This window comes from Heliangelus exortis, chromosome W (assembly GCF_036169615.1).
Source record: "Heliangelus exortis chromosome W, bHelExo1.hap1, whole genome shotgun sequence".
Lineage (NCBI taxonomy): Eukaryota > Metazoa > Chordata > Aves > Apodiformes > Trochilidae > Heliangelus > Heliangelus exortis.
Genome location: NC_092453.1, coordinates 6,467,953 through 6,490,155, shown reverse-complemented (window position 1 = coordinate 6,490,155; position 22,203 = coordinate 6,467,953). Strand labels below are relative to the sequence as shown.

The 22,203-nt window shown below is 46.1% G+C and overlaps 1 protein-coding gene and 1 pseudogene across 1 annotated transcript in view; both read right to left on the bottom strand.

Annotated features, from left to right (window-relative positions):
• Positions 1–22,203, bottom strand: part of LOC139789285 (zinc finger protein 501-like) — a 373,834-nt gene that overhangs the window by 61,727 nt on the left and 289,904 nt on the right.
• On the bottom strand, positions 17,195–19,269 carry LOC139789150 (olfactory receptor 14J1-like; annotated as a pseudogene).

Genomic DNA, 22,203 nt, shown 5'->3' with positions numbered 1-22,203 from the left:
TTTTTGTTTTTGAGCAATCCTGACTTCATCACGTGAGATAACATGCTAATAATACATTGCCATAAACAACATACTAATAATACGAAAGCATCAAAACCAATAATAACAAATATAATTGATAAACCTTGTCTAATTAAATCTCTAAGCTATCCCTATATCCTTAAGTGATTTAACCATTCATTTAACCCAATATATGCAAGAGTTAATTTTTCATGTTATCTTAATCAATCGTTTTTGGTTGTGAATTGACTCTGAATGATCAGATAAATTCATGCAAATACACTCCATCAAAGTCTTCACAAACATAACCTAAAAGCTAATAATAAAAAGTCAGTGGCAGCATGATATTGTAAAACTGCATGTCTGACACTATCAACATCTTTTAGCATCTGTGTTAAAATACCAGAAGTTAAGTTCATCTACTTAGCAGTGCAACAGAATAGTACAATCAACAATCAACACATAGACAAGGGATCCCATAATCAACATATAAACGATCACATGAATTACAACATTAACAAGAACCTATTATCAATACAATATGAAAAGCACATTTCACACTGCAATGGAAGGACTTAAATACCTTTTTATTATGAGGAAGGTCTGGTGTCCACTGGTGCATAGAACCAAGAGGGTAGAGGAGGCTTTATCCGACAAAAATTGGTCAGGGGGCCCCAAAAGCGTCCCCAGACCCCTCCCGGGTCACGGCACAGTGGAGTCCTGGTTTCCTCCATGGATGCCAAATTGAGGCTCAAAAAGGCCTAATAAACAAAGACAGCAAAGGCATGCACTTTCCCCCCCCCCTTTTTTTTTTTTTTTTTTTGCTGTGGTGTCTGCATCAGGGCTCATTTTTTGAGCAGCAGCAGTGTCAGTGGGGGTAGAGACAGCAGCTGCAACAGATACACTGGCAATGCTCACCGGCCACATCTGAGTTGTGCCCTTGTGTGCGGGGGGGCGAGAAGCGGCTGCGGAGGCAGGAGTTGGGGTGCTCTCTGTACGAGGAGCAGCTCTCACTCCCCGCAGCAACTCTCGGGCTCTGAAAAGGCATACTCATTCTCATAAAATCTAATGAAGTTAGCCTAAAATTAAAAGAAGTGGTACAATTTCCCAAACCAAAACTCAAGTGTAATTACCAAGTTTTTTTTTTGTTGTTGTTGTTGTTTTGGTTTTTTTTGTTTGTTTGTTTGTTTTTTGTCTCTGTATGAAACACCAGTGGACCATGCACCACAATATAAATCAATATTGAGAACCATATTGCAATGATGGTCCTTAAGCAGCTTTATCTGCTTCTAGCATTTGCTCAGAAGCTTCTAACAATTGGGCTGCTGTAGCACCTTTTGGGAGTAGTCCTAATGCACGTTTAGTTTTTTTCATTAGCATTGTCATATGCTGACACATAAAAAAATTTGTTTTCATCTCTTCTGTCAAGTCGGGATGTGATATTACCACTGAATATAAGTGATCCACAAATTTTGGATATGGCTCCACTCCCTCATTTAATATTTGTAAAAGAGGGAGTTGCTTGTGCAGGATCATGCACAGTTTACAAAGCTTTATACGCCAATTCTTGTGAAAGTTGTAACACTTCAGTTTGAAACCATGCCTGCAAATCTGCACATACAAAAGGACAAGCACCAAGTAACATTTGTGCTTGCACTCTGTATAATGCATCGGTGTTCTGTCTAGGAATCACAGCTTCATTTTCACACAGCATCTGCCATTTATGATGAAATTGCAATTGTTGATTCCACCTTCCCCCCCCCCACACACTATCCCCTCCACCACCCTCCCCTCCCCCTGTTGGATCTGGAAGAGGTGGAGCAGTGGGTGTTAAAGGGTTAAGGGAAGTAGGAGCAGGGATAGGGAACAGATCAGGGGATAAAATTGGATTAGTGCCCCTGGGTTGTTCAGGGTGTTCCCCGGAGCAAAAAACTAGGTTTTTTTCAGGGATATACTCATCCTTGGTCTCCAGTTCTTTCAGTTTCTTCAGCAGTTCCCTGAGTTGCTTGTCTCTGAGTCCCAGTTCTTTCCTTGGTTGTTGCTCTATAGCAGGCACTGATGGTGTTGACAGGTGAAGAAGAGGATTAATTGATGGCAACTGTGGTCAAGAAGATAAATCAGGTATTGGAGGTGGAGAGGAAGGCAGCGGTGGCAGAGTGTTTGGGAGCCGTGGCAGGTGGACAGGAGGGGGGGGTTTGCATTCCAAGGTTCCTTGCCTGTGTTCTCCGGCTTCTCTCCCTCTGGGTCCTCTGACAATTCTGGTGGTGTTTTCGGTCGCTTTTCATTTTGCTTCTCAGTCCCATTTTTGCTTTTCATCTGACCCTCCAGGGTCAAATGGCACAGTTGGCTGAGCTTGAATCAGTATAGTCCCTTCAGGTGCTGGTGGGGGCACCTTAGGTGTCTCAAATAACTGCCTAGAGGTCAAGTCCATATTTTGAGCATTCATCGGTATTGGTAGATCAGGTGTTAAGGCAGCAAACGCTGAGGCTGCTACTCTTTCACTTTTCGTTTCTTTTAAGGTTTCTCTAATCAATTTCCAGAGTGTGGCTAAGCGTCGTGCCTCCTTATCTCCATCGTTAATTTTATCCCATAGAGCAGTACCTATGGCTTCCCAAATAGGTAACTCAAAAACGGTACCCATCGAGGGGATCAAGTCTCTATCCCGTGCCCATTTCAGTAATTCACGTAAGGTCCTGCCTTCATGTGATAAACCTCTCTTAGAGACAATACATTGGAGGAGCTTAACTACTGCCTCTTCTTCTTTAGAGAGTGTAGACCCCATCTCCTCCCCAGCCGCTCACCTTTTCCTTGGCAAGATTCTTCAATTTCGAGGTACCTCTTTCGTTCCGTAGCCGGGCACCAGCTACATAGACCGCCGGGGCAGCAGTCTCCTTTCGACTGGCTTCTCCGCTCCTGCCGCACCGTTCCTTCGGTCGGCTTTCTCGCTACCCTCTCATTCCAGCTGTCTTCATCGCTCCTGGAAGCAACAGCGAGAGGGTCCCTGTTCGGGCGCCAAATGTGGGAAAAAATCCGCGGAGGCTTAAAGGACGACACGCAGTCACCAATATGGTTAAAGTGAAGTCGTTTATTAACAGTGGACACTCGCTTGATATAGAGCCTTTGTTTATATAACGATATCTTGCAGGTGGCTATATCTCGGACACAAATTCTGTTCTCACAGAACTTCTGCTGGCTTCCTCATTATCCTGTTATTTCTTCTTTTCTACTGCCAGCTCCCTTATCTTTTTCCCATAGCTCATCTTTCAGTAACCTTGCAACTGGGTCTCAAGGCCCTTAGTTTACTCTAGCTAAAGCTAAATAGTCAGGATTGCTCACATGTCTGTTTTCTTGCAGACAGTTTCCCAACAGTGTCCCAGAGCCTTCTCAAGCCTCCCCTTGAATATCTCCAGGGATGAGGCCTCAACCATCTCCATGGACATCCTGTTACTTTTTTTCTGCTTCTCTTATGGTAAAGAACTTTTTCCTAATATCTAATCCAAATCTACTCGTCTCTAACTTAAACCCATTGCCCCTCATCCTATCACTCCTTGTCCTTGCAAACAGTCCTTCTCCAGCATTCCTCTATGGCCCGTTTAGTACTGCAAAGTGTCTCTGGAGCCTTCTTTTCTCCAGACTGAACACCCCCAGCTCGCGTACTCTGTCTTCTCAGGGGAGGTGTTCCAGCCCCGTGATCATTTTCGTGGCTCTCATCTGGACCCATTCCATCAGGTCCATGTCCTTCCTCTATTGAGGGGTCCAGAGCTGGATGCAGTACTCCAGGTGAGGTTTTACCAAAGCAAAGTGGCAGAATCCCTCAGTCTGCTGAACACTCTTCTTTTGATGCAGCCCAGGATGTGATTGCCCTTCTGGCCTTCTGCACATGTGCACTGTTGGCTCATGTCCAGCTTTCCATCCACCAACACCCCCAAGTCCTTTTCTGCAGGGCTGCTTTCTAAAACCTCATCCTCCATCCTGTCCTGATGGTGAGGATTGTTCTGATCCAGGTGCTGAACCCTGCACTTGGTCTTGTTGAACCTCAGGAGGTTCACCTGCAGAATTTTTGTCTGGCTTTCCCAGTTTTGTATCTCATTCTCAGTGCTGAGGGTACAGTAATTTGCAAACCCAGAGCAACAACCACAATAGTGTTTATTTGGGCCCAACGTGGGGTACAAAGGTCTGAGATAACAACAGATCTGATCAGAGCATGATAAAACAAATTAGTTACAATTCTAATTTTTATATATTCAAGATCTGCGTGTTACCATGTTTGTGGTTTTTGCTTTTTTGTTAGGTTTTTTGGAGGGTGTTTATTTGTTTGGTTGGTTGTTTTGGGTTTTTTTAATGGCAGTTTACGAATTATAGATGCAATTCTTTCTCAAGTAAAACAATGAAAGAGGCTTAGCAAAAATCAGAAAATCAACAAGGGTAAGAGGAATGTCCTGAGGCATTTGTGTATCCCCAGCCCAGAGCAAGAATTTCTGTGTGCAGTTTCTGTGTGTGGCTATCATCAAACACCCTTGTACAGGCCATGTGCAGGGTTGTTATAAGGCATCCCTCCCTCCGTTCTGCTTGCAGAGAGGTGCCACTGTAAATCTCTAGTAAAGTTTAATTCCCAGATCCCTGTGTTTCAACCCAGGAGTCTTCCTACATCTGTCTGGTGATGGGGATCACCCTGGTCCTTCTTTTATTGTTCATGTATTTATGAAAGCTTTTCTTGGTATTCTTAACCATGCAGGTCAGATTAATTTCTAGCTGGTCTTTGGACTTTCTAATTCCCACCCTTCATAGCCTTACAGATTTTTGTAGTTTTCATGAGTGTCCTGCCCACTTCCTCCACCTTACGTACATTCTATTTTTTTCCTTGAGAGACAGCCAACGTTCCTTGTTCAGCCAGTCTGGTCTTCTGTGCCAGTGACTCACCTTACAGGTCTTGGGGATGGCCTGTTCCTTCACCTTCAAGACTTCTTTCTTAAAGAGCATCCATCTTTCCTGGATTCCTTTATCCTTCAGAATAGATTTCCAATGAATTCTGGCCATCAGGCTGCAGAAGAAGATAAAGTTTGCCCTTCAGAGGTCCAGTGGAGTAGTTTTGCCTCCCACCCCCCAGGCATTAATGTAGAACTCTATCAATTCATGGTCATTGAGCCCAAGATGGCCTTCAACCTTCACATTTCCTACTGACTTGTGGAAACAGACTCTACAACTTGGAAAGTTATAGAAAGGGGTGTGTTTATTATTCTGCACCGGGCGCATAAGGGGATAATTCCTCCAAAATCTGTGCGCATCAATCTTGCAATTAGGCTTTTTTTATATATACACCCAAGTTTAACACAATCATTACATTTCCCAATACCCCTATACATACACATCGCTTACTCCCGCTTCCTATAACAATTACTCCCAAGAGGTCATTCTCATAATCTCCTCCCTCCTGCATTTCTGTAGTGTCTCCTGGTGGTGGTGGTGAGGGTCATGGGGATGAAGTAAAAATGAAGCAAAGGTCTGTCTCTTTTTAAACTTTTCACCTCTTCTTCTCTGGGCACACTGATTTCTTCAGTCTTCAGCCAAGCCAACAACATGTTCTGTTTCTTATCTCAAGATTTCTATAGATATCACTTTAGCACATAAATTTCCCTTATAAGGTGATAACTACCTAAACAATTTCTTAGCTTCTATTAAACAAGCATTCTGTGTTAGCTTCTCTCAGGTCAATGTGACCCCTAGACAGTTACTTGCAGGCATTTTATATCAACCCTTACATTACATATAACCCATGATCAAGCAGCCAAGCGCTGCAATAAACATCCCTGCTTTAGAACCTTTCCTGGGCTGTAAAGTTTGTTTCCGCACCTCACACCCTTCGAGGGACTTCCAGCTGGTCCCCAAGCAGTGGTCAAACCTCGCAGTACACTCCTTCCATTTTATCTCCTGATTGTGACACCTTGTGGTATGGAATGACCCTGACTGGAATAACTGTTTTTCAGTAGCCCTTATATAATACTTTAAAAATGTTTATATCTTCCTGCATGTAGCTACTAAAAGTATTTCTTATCAGATTATCCCATGTAGAAACGTAAGCACATTAGAGTCAACTTCTGCCCATCAGGTGCTTGCAGAGTGTATTTTATTGTGTAGGGAACTTTCACTATTTGACATTTTTCTGCCTGCAAAGAGGCAAAGTCCTGCTGTGCCTGAGTGCAGCAGTTCTCTAAGGGAGAAGGGTTGGGAGGTGGTTCAAAGGAGCTGTAACATCCAGCTGAAGCCTGCGGGGGAGACATCTGATGGGAGAAAAATGGATGCTGGATGGAGGGTAGAAGGGATCGCAGACACAAGGTGATGGTGACAAGGTGGTGTTGACAAGGTGGTGGTGACAAAGTGGTGGAGGCAGATTAGCTGTGCAAGTCTTGAACACTAAAAACATCACAGGGAAAGACATGGCTGGTCCGTACTGTAATGGTCCCCATGGTGAAAGAGGGACTGAGTCCATGATCCTCAGGTACTGACAGGAGACTGAAAAAAAAACATCTTTAGAAGTTAAAGCCAAAACAAAAACCCAAATTATCTTGACGTATTGATTGGCTCCATTGGGTCCCATTACTGACAATGCCTCCCCAGAGACTTGTTAGAGAAGGTCACTGGAGGCCATGATTCCATGGAGGCAAATATTCTGTAAAGGTGGCTCTGAATCTAGAAATATTAATTTATTTGTTTATGTATTTATTTATTTATTTATTTTATGGATTAGTCAGGCCAAACTCTGAACCCCAGGAAATGGGAAGGCAGACCCCATCCCTCACTTGTGAGTCAGGACTCTTCCTGGGGACAGTAGAGTACGAAAATAAGTAATAAAAAAAAAATTCTGACACATCCTGACCTGCCCAAGAAGGGGAAAGAAAGTCCAGAGACTCAGAACAAAATGACTCATGGTAGACCATGGTGGTTGAGGCAGCTGCCATGTCTGAGGTGACGAAGCCCTTGGTCCTGTTGGGCCTTTCAGCCTTCCAGAGCTCTTGGCCACCTCTCCTGCAGGCTGCCCTACACTGTCCATGCCTGCAGCTCCTTCTGTAAACTGCTTTAAAAAGGCTTTAAACTGAAGGACAAGGAGGGAGGAACTCAAGATGGCAATGTTCACCCCACCATCACCACTACAACTGATCTGGGATTAAACCAGGCCTGCTGACTCTGGGGGTCCAGCCTGGACTTTCCCAGGGCTACCCTGAAGCCTTGGTGGTGACGTGAGAGGGGTAAGGGGGGAGGAACATGGTACCATTTTTCTGTATATTTGTATATATTTAGTAATTTTTCTTTTTTTTCATTACTGTTTCATTAAAGCTGTGTAGTTTAGTTTCCAACCCATAAGTCTGTCTCCCTTATTCTCTCTCCTTTCTTTATCAGGGAGGGGAAGGACATTAATACAGAGCTTCTGTCATTCGGTTAATTGCCAGCCAAACATTAAACCCTGACAGATTTATTGGTGCCCAACGTGAGGCTTAAGCTAATTAGCTGGAGACCAGTTGAAATATCAGCTCATTTACCTGTATCATTTGAATTTTGACTTCAGTTGGGGGATACCCAGATGGCTCTGCTGACTAGGAATCAAATTATTTTCATTTAAAATTTACAAAGGGGTTGGAAATTAAACCAATAATGTTGTACCTTTGGTACTCAGGGTATGTGATCTGTGGCTTTTTATCTGGGATTAGTGCTACTCTGTTGTTCATTCTTGGTAAGAGCTGCTTACAAATTGTAGTTGTGATATGGTATTCAAAAGTGTGGTACATGGTACAGTGGTTTTTCACACACCTAGGGGATACACATAGGATACATATTACATACACACAGGAAATATCCCTATGAAGAGGAAATAGACTGCCCACAGGTCAAAGCACCCACACTTGGATAAGCTCTCAGGTATCTGAAAGAATTGGCTGTATGAGATGTGATCTATACCATGATGAGACTGTAGATCCTTATCACATGCCATGCCCTAAGCCTGTGAGGCAAAGGTTTGTGCATGCTGCACCATCCCCATTTAACCATAAACTCTCAGTAATGTTATGATTTCCTGGAGAAATGGAACCAGCTGTGGGTGATGGGATTAAAACAGCAAGAGAATATGAAGATGCTGTCATGGCTCCTCATCGGGCCAGGGTCCCAGCTGTAAAGGGAACAACTGAGAAACTGCACCTACCCCATCAGAAAGCCCTGGTGGTGCTGTCAAGAGCCCAGGCCTGGAACTGTCTGGGACCATGTCACAGAATCATGGAATCATGGAATGGGTTGGGGCGGAAGGGTTCAAGATCATCTTGTTCCAACCCCCTGAATGCATGGGTAGAGACACCTTCCACCCAACTGAAGCCAACCCTATCCCTGTCCCCATGGAACTCACTAGAAATCTAGACACAGAGAGACAAAAGCCATCTCACGTTCCTGCCCCTTTCCCCAGCCATACTCATGTTGCTAAAATGTGATTTTTTTCTAAAATTTTATGTGTTTTTTTTTTAATTGACATCACCCTGGTGCAGGATGCATCAGGGCTGCAGATCCACATCTTCCCCTCCGTGCTCCTCCATGGGCTGCAAGGAACAGCTGCTCTCTCCCCACAGCCTGCAGGGGAAATTCTGTTCTTGCCCTTTCTTCATTCACTGACCTTGGGGTCTTGTGGAGGGCTGGGAGCAGGCTTCCACCTCCTTCTCCATGGACATCTTGGGCATTTTCTGCCACAGACATTCCATGGTCACCCAGGGCAGCTGCTGACTCCTGAGGGAGGTGCTCTCCCAGATATGGGCACCCCAGGTCTCCACACTCCTTATATACACACAGGGTCACAACAGACACCCCCATGACATTGGTGTCCAGGCACCAGACCCTGCATCACAAAGTCCTGGTGGTGGCTGTGGAGACTTCCAGGCCTTCAACTGTCTGGGACTGTGTCACAGAATCATGGAATCATGGAATGGGTTGGGTTGGTAGGGAAAAAGATCATCTAGTTCTAACCCCTGCCTGCACGGGTAGGGACACCTCCCACTCAACTGAAGCCAACCCTTCCCCGGTCCCCATTGAACTCACTTCTTAATCCCATCCACAGCATCAGCCTCAGTCAGAGCTGGTGGACAGACAGCTGAGTATCAGCCAGCTGTGTGCCCAGGTGGTCAAGAAGGCCACCAACATCCTGGCTTGTAACAGGAATAGCATGGCCAGCAGGAGTAGGGAAGTGATCATGCCCATGGATAAAGACAGAAAACAGTTTTTAACAAGTGTTCTGGACACTGAGGCACGGTCACATCCTTCCAGGAGGACTTTGGATCACTGATGGCACTGTGACCCTCATCATCTCGTGAACTTCCCACCCACCACATCACCCACCTCTTCAACCCAGACATCACCAGTCTGGCTACAACAGGACAATGGCAGAGCATGGCAAAGTGCGGGAGCGGCAAAGAAAATGCGTGCAACCAATATGGTTGATAAACGAACTTCTGGTTTATTGCGCAGCAACTTTCGCTTATATAGTGCTTCCGTGACCACACCCCCGCCACCAACATACACTTTTATTGGACACCCAGTGTGTTTACTTGTAGCACAGCGAATCCCTGGTGCAGGTAGCACTGGAGTATGGGCCGATCTAATTGGCCTCCCAAACATGGGGTTGGGCATAGCAAAGGGGTCGCACCCCCCATCTCTTCGAGAATATTCAGGAATATTCTCCAACATTCTCCAAACCTCTGTAACGTTCCACAACATATCCCCCCTTTTCTTTTTGCACAAGCCCATGTTTGGTTTAAAGTTTTTTGCAGTGCTAATTTTCAAACAAATATAGTGCAAATAACAAAACGTGCAAAACTTAAGGATACATTCGATAATATAATGCCCTTTTAAAACAATCTAGAAAACTACTCAAACCACTCAATTAATGAATCAAACAGGTTGATACATTCAATGTTGTAATGCCCTTGTAAAAATAATCTAATAACTATGCAAACCACTCAAGTAATGAATCAAACAAATCGGTTAAAAAATTATCAAGTAGATCTCGTTGTCTTAATCAAGTAAGAATCGACTCCGCATTAGTGACATGTCTCTATTTTATACAATCACTCATACTCACACACTCTTTAACAGAGCTCTGTTCAATATTAGGAAGGTCTGGTGTCCACTAGTGCAGAGAGCCAAAGGAGGGATAGGAGAGACTTATCCGACAAAATGTTGTCGGGGGGCCCCTATAAGCATCTCCAAGTCGACTGGCTCATAACATAGTGGAGTCCTAAGACCTTCGTAGTTGCCAAATTGAATTGTTAAGTTTAGGATTGCAGCATTCAATCACTACATTCATAGCAAACGAAGTCGTGGGGTTTTTTTGTTTTGTTTTTTGTTTTTTTTTTTTGTTGTTGATAAATCCCGGGTCTTATACCTAATTAATATACTATTTATGTAAGTGTTCACAATCTTGTAGTACTTAGTAGAGGTCCATGTCCTTGTTCCTCAAGCCATTCTTCGGCAAAACCTTTATCTTTCTTTATAATCATAATATTGGCAGCTTTGGCAATTAACTTCTTAAGTATCGCTAACATACAACTAAGGCACATCACAGTTATCAATATAATACAAAGTACGAGTAAACCAGTCTTACATAAACTTTGAAGCCATCCGGTGATGCCAAACCAATTAACTAATTCATATATACCAAAAAACCCGACATCTTGCTTCATATTTTGAGTATGCTCTACTAACTGTTGTATCTCCTTATGTATCGATTTAGAGTGATCACTCAAATTCATACAACACATACCATCAAAATCTTCACAACCATGGCCATGAGCCAAAAGCAAAAAATCAATAGCAGCCCTATTTTCTAATACTGCATGTTGCGTGGGATGAGTCTCGCCGTGGGAGTCAGTCGAGCTAGTGCTGGCTCGAATGGTATCAGGAGCTAACTTTGATCCGTCCGGCTCTGGAATTCTGCCCGGAAACCACACCTACCGAACCCGGGCATGCGTGCCTGGGCTAGCCCCAGCTGGGCACAGGCGGGGGGGGCACCGTCTGGGCACTTGCTGCCTACAACTGCAAGTCGTACAGAGGACAAATCTTCAGCTAATTCAGATAGTACTTTGCTAGTATCACTAGCATGCTTTACTACCCAACAACTCAACTTCTCCAGGTTCCGATGTGCTTGAGCGGCAGCTGCTCCCGGCAAAAAGATACAAGTAACGATCATCTGCCATTTGGACCAAAGGTTAACATCATCATCACAGCCCTGCGCTAGTATTTGGGCCAAGCCTCGCTTCCACCGCACACGATGGGTACTGTTTGGGTGTGCGTGAGGCATGGCTAAACTCAGTTGACCAATGGTGCAAGGCCTCCAATGGGACGGAACAGTATACCTGACCATGCCCGATCTCCGCAAATTAAAAAGTACTCTGATGGTAATTTCCTAGGAAGCTGTGCCCCAGGCAATGGGTTAGTAGCACCACGGAGGCTATAGTTGCACCACTGGCTAAAATTACCCATTGGGAAAACATTGGTAGTAACGCATTGTCTCCCCATGGCTTTTGTGCAATCAGTGGACAAGCTACTCATCCAGAGACAATAAGTGGCATTTAGAGAGTCTAAGAGGCTTAATTCTTGGGGATCCGGCCCAACAGGCAGATGACTAACCCAAGTGTTATAGTCACTCAAACACGCAGCTAGCCTGGCTTTGGTGGAACATAGGCTCTCCGTGTGGAATTGCACTTGTGTGTGGTTCATTGCTGCTTGAAACATTGGCCACGTCTCTTCAGAGGCTGGCACACCAACTAAACACGTAAGAAAGGGCGATTGGGGTGTCGCTAAACTGGCACAAAAGGAGGTGGTGTTAAGCTGACGCGCGAGGGTAACCCAAACATTCTGTCGGGGATCGAAGTTCGGGAAAGCAAAACAATCAAAGCTTAAAATGGCAATGAGACCTATAACGAAATCAAGACGGCAGTCTCTATTTTTGAACATATTGAGCGCTTAGGCGGCTGTCCCTGCTCTTGAGCTCGTGTCTTCAAGTCCTGCGAAGCGGATGCTGGTCGAGTCGACTTGCTGGGGACGCACAAGGTACCTGCAGGGGTGGAAACACACATATGACCTCTGCCTAAATATTTAACCTCTGCTGGGCCTTGCCATATACCCCTGGCGGGATCCCTGTAGGTCACATACATTGGGGCTGCCGAAGGCTCATCTTGTTGGGCTATCGTCCCATGAGTATATGCAGGCGCTAACTTTTGGTCCCCGAATATACACAGATAATTCAAGACAAATAGAGTCTTTGAATAATCGCTCCTGTGGGTCTTGTAAATCTGTGAATTTCGTCAGGTAATCTTTTAATGTTTGATTTGCACTCTCTACTATAACTTGACCTGTTGGCGAGCGGGAATGCCTGTAACGTGTTTGATTACCCACTGTTGAAAAAATCGAGCTAACTTGCCGCTAGTGTATGCCGGTCCATTATCAATCTTTATCTGCTCCAGCACACCCATGACGGCAAAACAAAGGGTGAGATGTCGCATCACTTGCAACGCTTTCTCACCAGACTGAGCTGTAGCCCAGATAAAATGACTGTAAGTATAATACTAACATGGACATATTTAAGCCTTCCAAATTCTGGTACATGAGTGAAATCCATTTGCCATCTTCCATTTGGACCAAGACCTCGGGGATTAACTCTGAGATGGAGACCAAGTCCCTTTTGGTTACACTGTGGGCAGGCTTTTATAATGCCTCTGGCCTCATCCATGGAAATCTGGAAGTGATGATGGAGTCCTCTGGCGTTCTGGTGGAAGGTAGCAGGAAGAAAGGGTAAGTTTACATCATGGCGATCCACGGAGCGCTGAGATATTTTCAGGCCAATTTCAGTTATGGCCTGTTGTTGAGCTGCCGAAAGAGTAACAGGGGAGGCAGGATCGGTGCCTTTAAGAAATGGTCGTAACGGTTCTAGGTGATTGTTATACCGATCACAGGGCGTAACCATTGAACATCACCTAGGAATCATTGTACATCATGTAAGGTGTTAAGAGTCAAATGGAGAGCAGCTTTTTGAGGTCTAACTTGTGACTCAGTAATATGCCATCCTAGGTACTTCCATGGTGGTGTACGTTGTATCTTTTCAGGTGCTATTTGGAGTCCCTGGTGACTTAGTTGCTGTGTTAAGAAGTGCTCTTGCTGCTCGGTAAATGGGTCTTGCTGTGCTATTAGGATGTCATCCATGTAATGATAAATTAAGGCATCTGGCCATGCTTGCCGTACTGGCAATAATGCTTCATCTACAAACAATTGATACAAAGTTGGGCTGTTTTTCATGCTCTGTGGGAGCACTACCCACTCAAATCGTGAAGCAGGGGCTTCTCTGTTAAGGGCTGGGAGTGTAAATGCAAATCGCTTTGTGTCTCGTGGGTGTATGCAGATGGTAAAGAAGCAGTCCTTTAGGTCTACTAGAAGTAGATGCCAACGCTCTGGAAGCATCGCGGGGTTAGGCATTCCAGGCTGAAGAGCTCCCATTGCTTCCATCTGGGAATTAACTGCACGTAAATCATGTAGTAAACGGTACCTGCCAGACTTCTTTTTAATTACGAAGATTGGAGTGTTCCAAGGGCTAGTCGATGGCCGTATGTGCCCTTGCTCTAGCTGTTCTTGTACTAAGACGTGTGCTTGTTTGAGGCTTTCTCGCTTCAGCGGCCACTGCTCGATCCATACTGGCTGCAATGGTAACCATGTCAATGGGATCGGGAAAGCCCAAGGAGTGACCGCTAATAAAAACGATGTCTCGTGATCAGGCGTGCTCCAATCTGACTTAGTACGTCTCAGCCAACGAGGGCCTGTACGTTTTTAGGCAATGGCATTATGGTGATGAATAGAGTGCATGTACGGTTATCAAGGGTAAGATGAATCTTTTGTGTGCTTCGTTTTACCTGGGCTGCGCCTCCTACCCCTTCAACTCCGGACATCATTGGAGCAGCTGGCCAATGACGAGTCCACAGCTTTTCATCCACAATAGTGATGTCTGCTCCTGTGTCCAGTAGCGCTGTAAGTTGACGCTGGTCCTGCTGATGATCTAATAATATTGGAACTTTGGGGCGTTCATCCATTGGGACGCACAATAAGGCCATTTGTCCTGTAGAGCCAAACGCTGCTGTTCGGTGGGGAACTGTCGAAGAGGCGGCTGCTGCATCAGTTAATTGTTGTGTCAGGCTAGTTGGGCAATTCGAGTTCCTTTTGGAATTACCATAGGCGGTGTCCAAGTCATAGCCACAATACAAATTTCTCCAGTATAGTCAGTGCCTATTACTCCTGGCAAGACAAACAAACCCTTAAGTCCAGCAGACGATCGTCCTAATAAAAGGGCTCCACATGGTTTTTCTTGATATTTCACTGGGCCGGTGATACCCGTAGGAATCTTTTGGGGCTTGCTGTCAGTGAGAGTCACATCTACTGCGGTTGCCAGGTCCAGCCCGAGGCTTCCGCTGGTTGCTGGTTGGAGGGAGGTGGCTGGTTGGAGTTGTCGTTGAAGGGAAGCGGAATTGGTTGGTTGTCGAAGGGAGGTAGGGATGGCTGGTTGCTGAAAGGAAGTGCGGGTGAATGATTGCTGGAGGTAGGTGGGGGTAGCTGATTGTTGGCGGGGAGTGGAAGTGGCTGGTTGCTGGGGGGAAGTGGAAGTGGTTGGTTGCTGGGAGGGAGTGGAAGTGGCTGGCTGCTGCTGTTCGAATGGGTCCACACTAGAGCCGCAGTTGGGGTCTTTGCGCTGCGGCTCCTCGCGCTCCTCGATCCGTTTCCCTGGTATCTGCAGGCTTCGGTAGCATGAGTGTTTGTATTACAGTGTTGACACCAGACTGTGGCTTTGCGACAATGCCTTCGAAGATGTCCAGTGTGTCCATAGCGAAAACATTTGTCAGTTGATCGTTGCGGCTGTCTGGTGTCGGCAGGACGTAACGGGGCTAAGGCTGCTAAGGCTTGGTGCTGGATTGTGAGAGCTTGCTGTTGCTGGATTGCAAGAACTTGCTGGTGGGCTTGCTGTTGGGATATAAAGGCTTGTTGTTGAGCTGCAAGAGCTTGCTGCTGGGCTTGCACCATACTTTTCCCTACACCTTGTATTGCCTCAATTAACATTGCCTGAGTCCCTACTGGTACTCTAGATAACCGTTCCAGCATCTCCTCAATTGATGCTTCTGATGGCATGGAGGAAATTATATTTTTCGTGGGAGTATCGCACCCCCCATCTCTTCGAGAATATTCAGAAATATTCTCCAACATTCTCCAAACCTCTCTAACGTTCCACAACAGCAAAGGGCTTGCTAAAGGCCAGGTGCACCCCATGTCTTTCTGTCCCCTGCCCACTCAGCTTCAGCAACCCCCTCTTTGTTCTTCACCTTCCTGGAGCAGGCTGGACCCCATAACTGTCCCAGGGACTAAGGTCATAGAATCATAGAATCATAGAATGTTAGGGTTTGGAAGGTGTTGGAGAATGTTCCTGAATGTTCCCGAAAAGGTAGGGGGTGTGACCCCTTTGCCGTGCCCAACCCCATGTTTGAGGGGCCAATTAGATCGGCCCATAATTCTGTGCTACCTGCGCCAGGGATTAGCTGTGCTACTGGTAAACACACCGGGTGTCCAAAAAAATGTTATGTTGTTGTGTGGTGGCGGGGGTGTGGTCACAGAAACACTATATAAGCGAAAGTTACTGCGCAATAAAGTCGAAGCTTGTTTATCAACCATAATGGCTGCACAAGTTTTCCTCGCCGTTTCCCAACAGGAAGGGATCTCTAGAGATCATCCAGTCCAACCCCTCTGCCAAAGCAGGATCACCTAGGGCACGCCACACAGGAACACACCCAGGTATGTGTTGAAAGTTTCTAGAGAAGGCAGCTTGTTCCAGTGCTCCCACAACCTCACAGTCAAGAAGTTTTTCCTCATGTTGTGGTTGGACTTCCTATGTTCCAGCCCAAACCCATTTTTCCACTGAAAAAAGATTGGCCCCTTCCTTTTGATACCCAACCCTCAGATATTTATAGACATTCAAAAGATTCCCTCCTCAGCCTTCTTTTCACAAAAGTAAACAGCTCTAACTCTCTCAGACATTCTTCATATAAGAGATGTTCAAGTCCCTTAATAATCTGTGCTTTCCCTGAGACCCACTCCAGTAGATCCCTGTCTCCCTTGAACAACTGGATCCAGTATTCCAGGTGTGGTCTCACCACATCTGAGTAGAGGGGTAGGAAAACCTCCGTAGATTTGATGGACACACTTTTCCTTATACACCTGATGCTGTTCATGGGCTGTGCTGGTCAAGCTGGGAGGCAGACCCAGCTGATGGTGCTCACTGTCACTGACCACCTCCCACACAAGCTCTTGGGTGGCCATGGAGGGTGCTCAGAGGGGCCCTGCCTGATTCCACTGCCATGGGCTGTCTTTATTGCACAACATTCACCATTCCTGAGGGCTCTGGACACCAAAGAAGTGACAAAGGAACCAGCCCTAAGTCCCCAAACCCCCCCCCATCCTGGGACCATGATGGCATCAGAGGGAGCCCCCAGAGAAAGCAGCACAGCAACAATCTCTGCAGAGTCGACTCCTTGGGCAGCTTCTAGAGAGCAGGTGTGGAAGAAGAGCTGAGCTGAAGAGATCCCCTGTGATGATGGAAGGGCTGTTCTGGAGGCCAGCTCTGTCACAGCAGTGCCCGTGCCTGTCCCTGCCTGCGGGCACAGGACTGTCACACCGCAGGGCTGTGACCAAGCTGCAAGAGCACTCAGGCCTTACCCAAGGGTGCAGAAGGAGACTGTGGAGGTGGAAAGTGGACAGCTTGGAAAAGATCAAGCGCTGGCGCTTCCAGGCAGTGCCCTTGTGCCAAGACTTTCCCCTCCATCTCTGCACACAGGCACTCCCCTGCAGCTCAAGAGAGGGTCTTAAAGGAAGGGCCTCAGGCAAACATTCACTGGAAGGTTTAAACACAGAGGGAGAGCACATTTATAAACTGACAGACTCTCAAGGTAACAAAAATAAAATTGAGATGCATAATGAGAAAGGACACATTCCTATTTGGGAAAAATTTGAAAGGGAAAAGGGAAAAAAACCTAAACCAAATAACCCATATCTACAACCAAACCCAAAAGAACCCCCTTAAAAATTATATCGGCTTATAATGAGTTATCTAAGGAGAGAATTGTGGATTAAGTCGATCTTTTTAATCCTTTTGAAAAATCATCCAGGCATCCACTTTCTTCAGGGCATTCTTGAGCTTCTGGTTCCTCATGCTGTAGATGAGGGGGTTCACTACTGGAGGAACCACCGAGTACAGAAATGACAGCACCAGGTCCAGGGATGGGGAGCAGATAGAGGGGGGCTTCAGGTAGGCAAAGATGGCTGTGCTGATGAACAGGGAGACCACAGCCAGGTGAGGGAGGACCGTGGAAAAGGCTTTTTACCTTCCCTGCTCAGAGGGGATCCTCAGCACAGCCCTGAAGATCTCCACAAAGGGCACCACTATGAATACAAAACTCCCAAAAGCCAAACAGATACTGACTACAGAAAACCAAATTTCCCTGAGGTAGGAGTGTGAGCAGGAGAGCTTGAGGATCTGGGGGGTTTTACAGAAGAACTGGCCCAGGGCATTGCCCTGGCAGAGGGGCAGGGAAAATGTATTGGCTGTGTGCAGCAGAGCAGTGAGAAACCCAGTGCCCCAGGCAGCTGCTGCCATGTGGACACAAGCTCTGCTGCCCAGGAGGGTCCAGTAGTGCAGGGGTGTTGGGAAACGGCGAGGAAAACTCGTGCAACCAATATGGTTGATAAACAAGGTTCGACTTTATTGCGCAGCAACTTTCACTTATATATTGTCTCTGTGACCACACCCCCGCCACCATACCATACCATAACATTTTATTGGACACCCGGTGTGTTTACCTGTAGCACAGCGAATCCCTGGTGCAGGTAGCACAGGATTATGGGCCGATTTAATTGGCCTCTCAAACATGGGGTTGGGCACGGCAAAGGGGTCACACCCCCTACCTTTTCGGGAACATTCAGGAACATTCTCCAACATTCCCCAACATATCCCCCTTTTTCTTTTTGCACAAGCCCATGTTTGGTTAAAAACTTTTGCAGTGCTAATTCTTAAACATAATACAAACAACAAAACATCCAGAACTTAAGAATACATTCAATATCATAATGCTCTTTTGAAACAGTCTAAAAATTGCTCAATTAATGAATCAAACAGATTGGTTAACAAGTTATCAACCGGATTTTGTTCCCTTAATCAAGTGTAAATCGACTTCACATTTATGACGTCTCTGTTTCACACAATCACTCATACACACGCACTCTCAAACAGAGCTCTGTTCAATATTAGGAAGGTCTGGCGTCCACTAGTGTAGAAAGCCAAAGAAGGGATAGGAGATGCTTATCAGACGGAATCTTGTCAGGGGGCCCCTATAAGCGTCTCCAAGTCCCACCGGGTCATAGCACGCTGGAGTCCTAGTTCCTTCACAGTTGCCAAATTAAAATTCAATAAAAACCTAGGATTGCAACATTCAATCGCTACATTCGTAACGGGCAAATTCTAAATGGAGTGTAGGCACCGCCTTTTTTTTTTTTTTTTTTTTCAAGCGCTGGGTGTTGCAACATACATAACAAAATTTCATACTCCATTTTTTTATAGGAAATCAGGTTGAAAAGCTGATCTATAGAATCAGTTTGTCAAAACTGGCTAAGCAGAAAATGCATCAGCTCAGTTTGAGAGTGCTCTGTCAATTTTACACCATCTGCTATCTTTCGGGCTATTCCTGACATATCAGTTTTTTACTGACCCTGCTAATTTATTTGATGAGAAAGAATGGAAAAGCTTAGAAGATATTTTGTAGTATAAGGTAATAGAAGAGGATAAGACAGCTCGTAAGTTAATGAAACTGTGGCATACAGTGATTACTTGCTTGCACCGTTATCAGACAGAGAAGAAAATCTCCGCTGTAGCTTCGGCAACCTTAAAAGGGCAGCTGACACCAGATTTGCATCAATTAGGAGTTGATTACGATCCATGTCCCCCAACGGGAGATGAAATAATTGTACAGCTTGATCAAAATTTCCAGTGAAGTTCCGATGCAACCCGCTGCCCCCCCCTCCTCCCCCCCCCTCCCTCTGATGTGGCCTGTGCCGGCCATCTTGAGCCACGTGGCTCGGGAGGTAGGGACGGGACGGAAGTGACAGCTTGCAGCGCCGGAAGTGGACTGAACCAGAGTCCGGAAACCCTATGTCCCGCTTCATCCGGCAAGGGTGGCTCCAGGGCTAGTCCCGACCTCCATTGGGCCCCGCCTTCGGCCCCACCCCTACGCCGTATGTCATCCGACGGGGACGTTCCCGGCCCGCAGCCCTCCCCCCACCCCCACCCCCACCCCCCACCGCAAGCATCCGCTTTTCAGAAATAAAAGCATGCTGCACGGCACTACCGCACCTTAAAGATCAATTGGTCACAAATGCATGAGGAGGCCCTCAATAATAAAGATTATGATTTATCCTCAGTTTTAGATACCCTGCCACAAGTTTTCCCGATCATATATACAAAAGCTAATCAGGGAAATGTGGAGGCGGAGTATCACTCTTTAAATTGGAAATTGCTAACACAATTAAGAGCTACCGTAAATGAATGCGAGTTGCATGGTGAACCAGTCAAGCAAATGATAAGTTATATCTGGGGCTCAGGACTGTTGCTCCCAGAGGACATAAAAGGAATTATGAGAATGATCATGACTCAATCACCTTTACTGTTATGGCAAGCCCACTGGCAAACATTATGTCACAGATTCGTAGAAATTCATAGAGAACAAAATGACCCCTTGTATGGGGTAACAGTGAATCAGCTTATGGGTTGTGGACAGTATGCTAATTTTGAGGAACAAACAAGATTAGGCCCACATATAATAAGAGAGTCCATGAGACTTGCGAGGGAAGCTATGAATAAAGTTTGAACTACACCAGTTGTCCCATCTTATATGTCAATTAAGCAAGGCAGAGATGAGCCGTTCTCACACTTTGTAGATAAACTCATGGATGCTATTAACGAGGCTTGTGTACCAGATCAAATGAAAACTACATTGCTTGGTCAGTGTGTCTTAGAGAACAGCAATACCCCCACAAAAAATATAATTTCCTCCATGCCATCACAAGCATCATCAATAGAGGAGATGCTGGAACAGTTAGCTAAAATGCCAGTAGGGACTCAGGCAATGTTAATTGAGGCAATATAAGATGTAGGGAAAGGTATAGTGCAAGCCCAGCAGCAAGCTCTTGCAGCTCAACAACAAGCCTTTATAGCCCAACAGCAAGCCCACCAGCAAGCTCTTGGAATCCAGCAACAGCAAGCTCTTGCAATCCAGCAAAAGCAAGCTCTCACAATCCAGCAACAGCAAGCTCTCACAATCCAGCAGCAAGCCTTTGCAGCCTTAGCCCCGTTAGGTCCTGCCGATGCCAGACAGCCGCAACGATCAACTGACAAATGTTTTCGCTATGGACACACTGGACATCTTCAAAGGCATTGTCGCAAAGCCACAGTCTGGTGTCAACACTGTAATACGAACACTCATGCTACTGAAGTCTGCAGATACCAGGGAAACGGATCGAGGAGCGTGAGGAGCCGCGGCGCAAAGACCCCAACTGCGGCTCTAGTGTGGACCCTTTCGAACAACAGCAACCAGCCACTTCCACTCCCCTCCAGCAACCAGCCACCCCCACCTACCTCCAGCAATCATCCACCCGCACTTCCTTTCAGCAACCAGCCATCTCTACCTCCCTTTGACAACCAGCCAGTTCCGCTTCCCTTCAACAACAACTCCAGCCAGCCACCTCTCTCCAACCAGCAACCAGCGGAAGCCTCGGGCTGGACCTGGCAACCGCAGTAGATGTGACTATCATTGACAGCAAGCCCCAAAAGATCCCTATGGGTATCACCGGTCCAGTGAAATATCAAGAAAAACCATGTGGAGCCCTTTTATTAGGACGATCGTCTGCTGGACTTAAGGGTTTGTTTGTCTTGCCAGGAGTAATAGGCACTGACTATACTGGAGAAATTTGTATTGTGGCTATGACTTGGACACCGCCTATGGTAATTCCAAAAGGAACTCGAATTGCCCAACTAGTCCTGACACAACAATTAACTGATGCAGCAGCCGCCTCTTCGACAGTTCCCCGCTGAACAGCAGCGTTTGGTTCTACAGGACAAATGGCCTTACTATGCGTCCCAATGGATGAATGCCCCAAAGCACCAATTTTATTAGAACATCAGCAGGACCAGTGTCACCTTACAGCATTACTGGACACAGGAGCAGACATCACTATCGTGGATGAGAAGCTGTGGCCTCGTCATTGGCCAGCTGCTCCAATGATGTCTGCAGTTGAAGGCATCGGAGGTGCAGCCCAGGTAAAACGAAGCACACAAAAGATTCATCTTACCCTTGATAACCGTACATGCACTCTATTCATCACCATCATGCCATTGCCTAAAAACGTACAGGCCCTCGTTGGCCGAGACGTACTAAGTCAGATTGGAGCACGCCTGATCACGAGACATCGTTTTTATTAGCGGTCACTCCTTGGGCTTTCCCGATCCCATTGACATGGTTACCATTGCAGCCAGTATGGATCGAGCAGTGGCCGCTGAAGCGAGAAAGCCTCAAACAAGCACACGTCTTAGTACAAGAACAGCTAGAGCAAGGGCACATACGGCCATCAACTAGCCCTTGGAACACTCCAATCTTCGTAATTAAAAAGAAGTCTGGCAGGTACCGTTTACTACATGATTTACGTGCAGTTAATTCCCAGATGGAAGCAATGGGAGCTCTTCAGCCTGGAATGCCTAACCCCGCGATGCTTCCAGAGCGTTGGCATCTACTTCTAGTAGACTTAAAAGACTGCTTCTTTACCATCTGCATACACCCACGAGACACAAAGCGATTTGCATTTACACTCCCAGCCCTTAACAGAGAAGCCCCTGCTTCACGATTTGAGTGGGTAGTGCTCCTACAGGGCATGAAAAACAGCCCAACTTTGTGTCAACTGTTTGTAGATGCAGCATTATTGCCAGTACGGCAAGCATGGCCAGATGCCTTAATTTATCATTACATGGATGACATCCTAATAGCACAGCAAGACCCATTTACTGAGCAGCAGGAGCATTTTTTAACACAACAGCTAAGTCACTAGGGA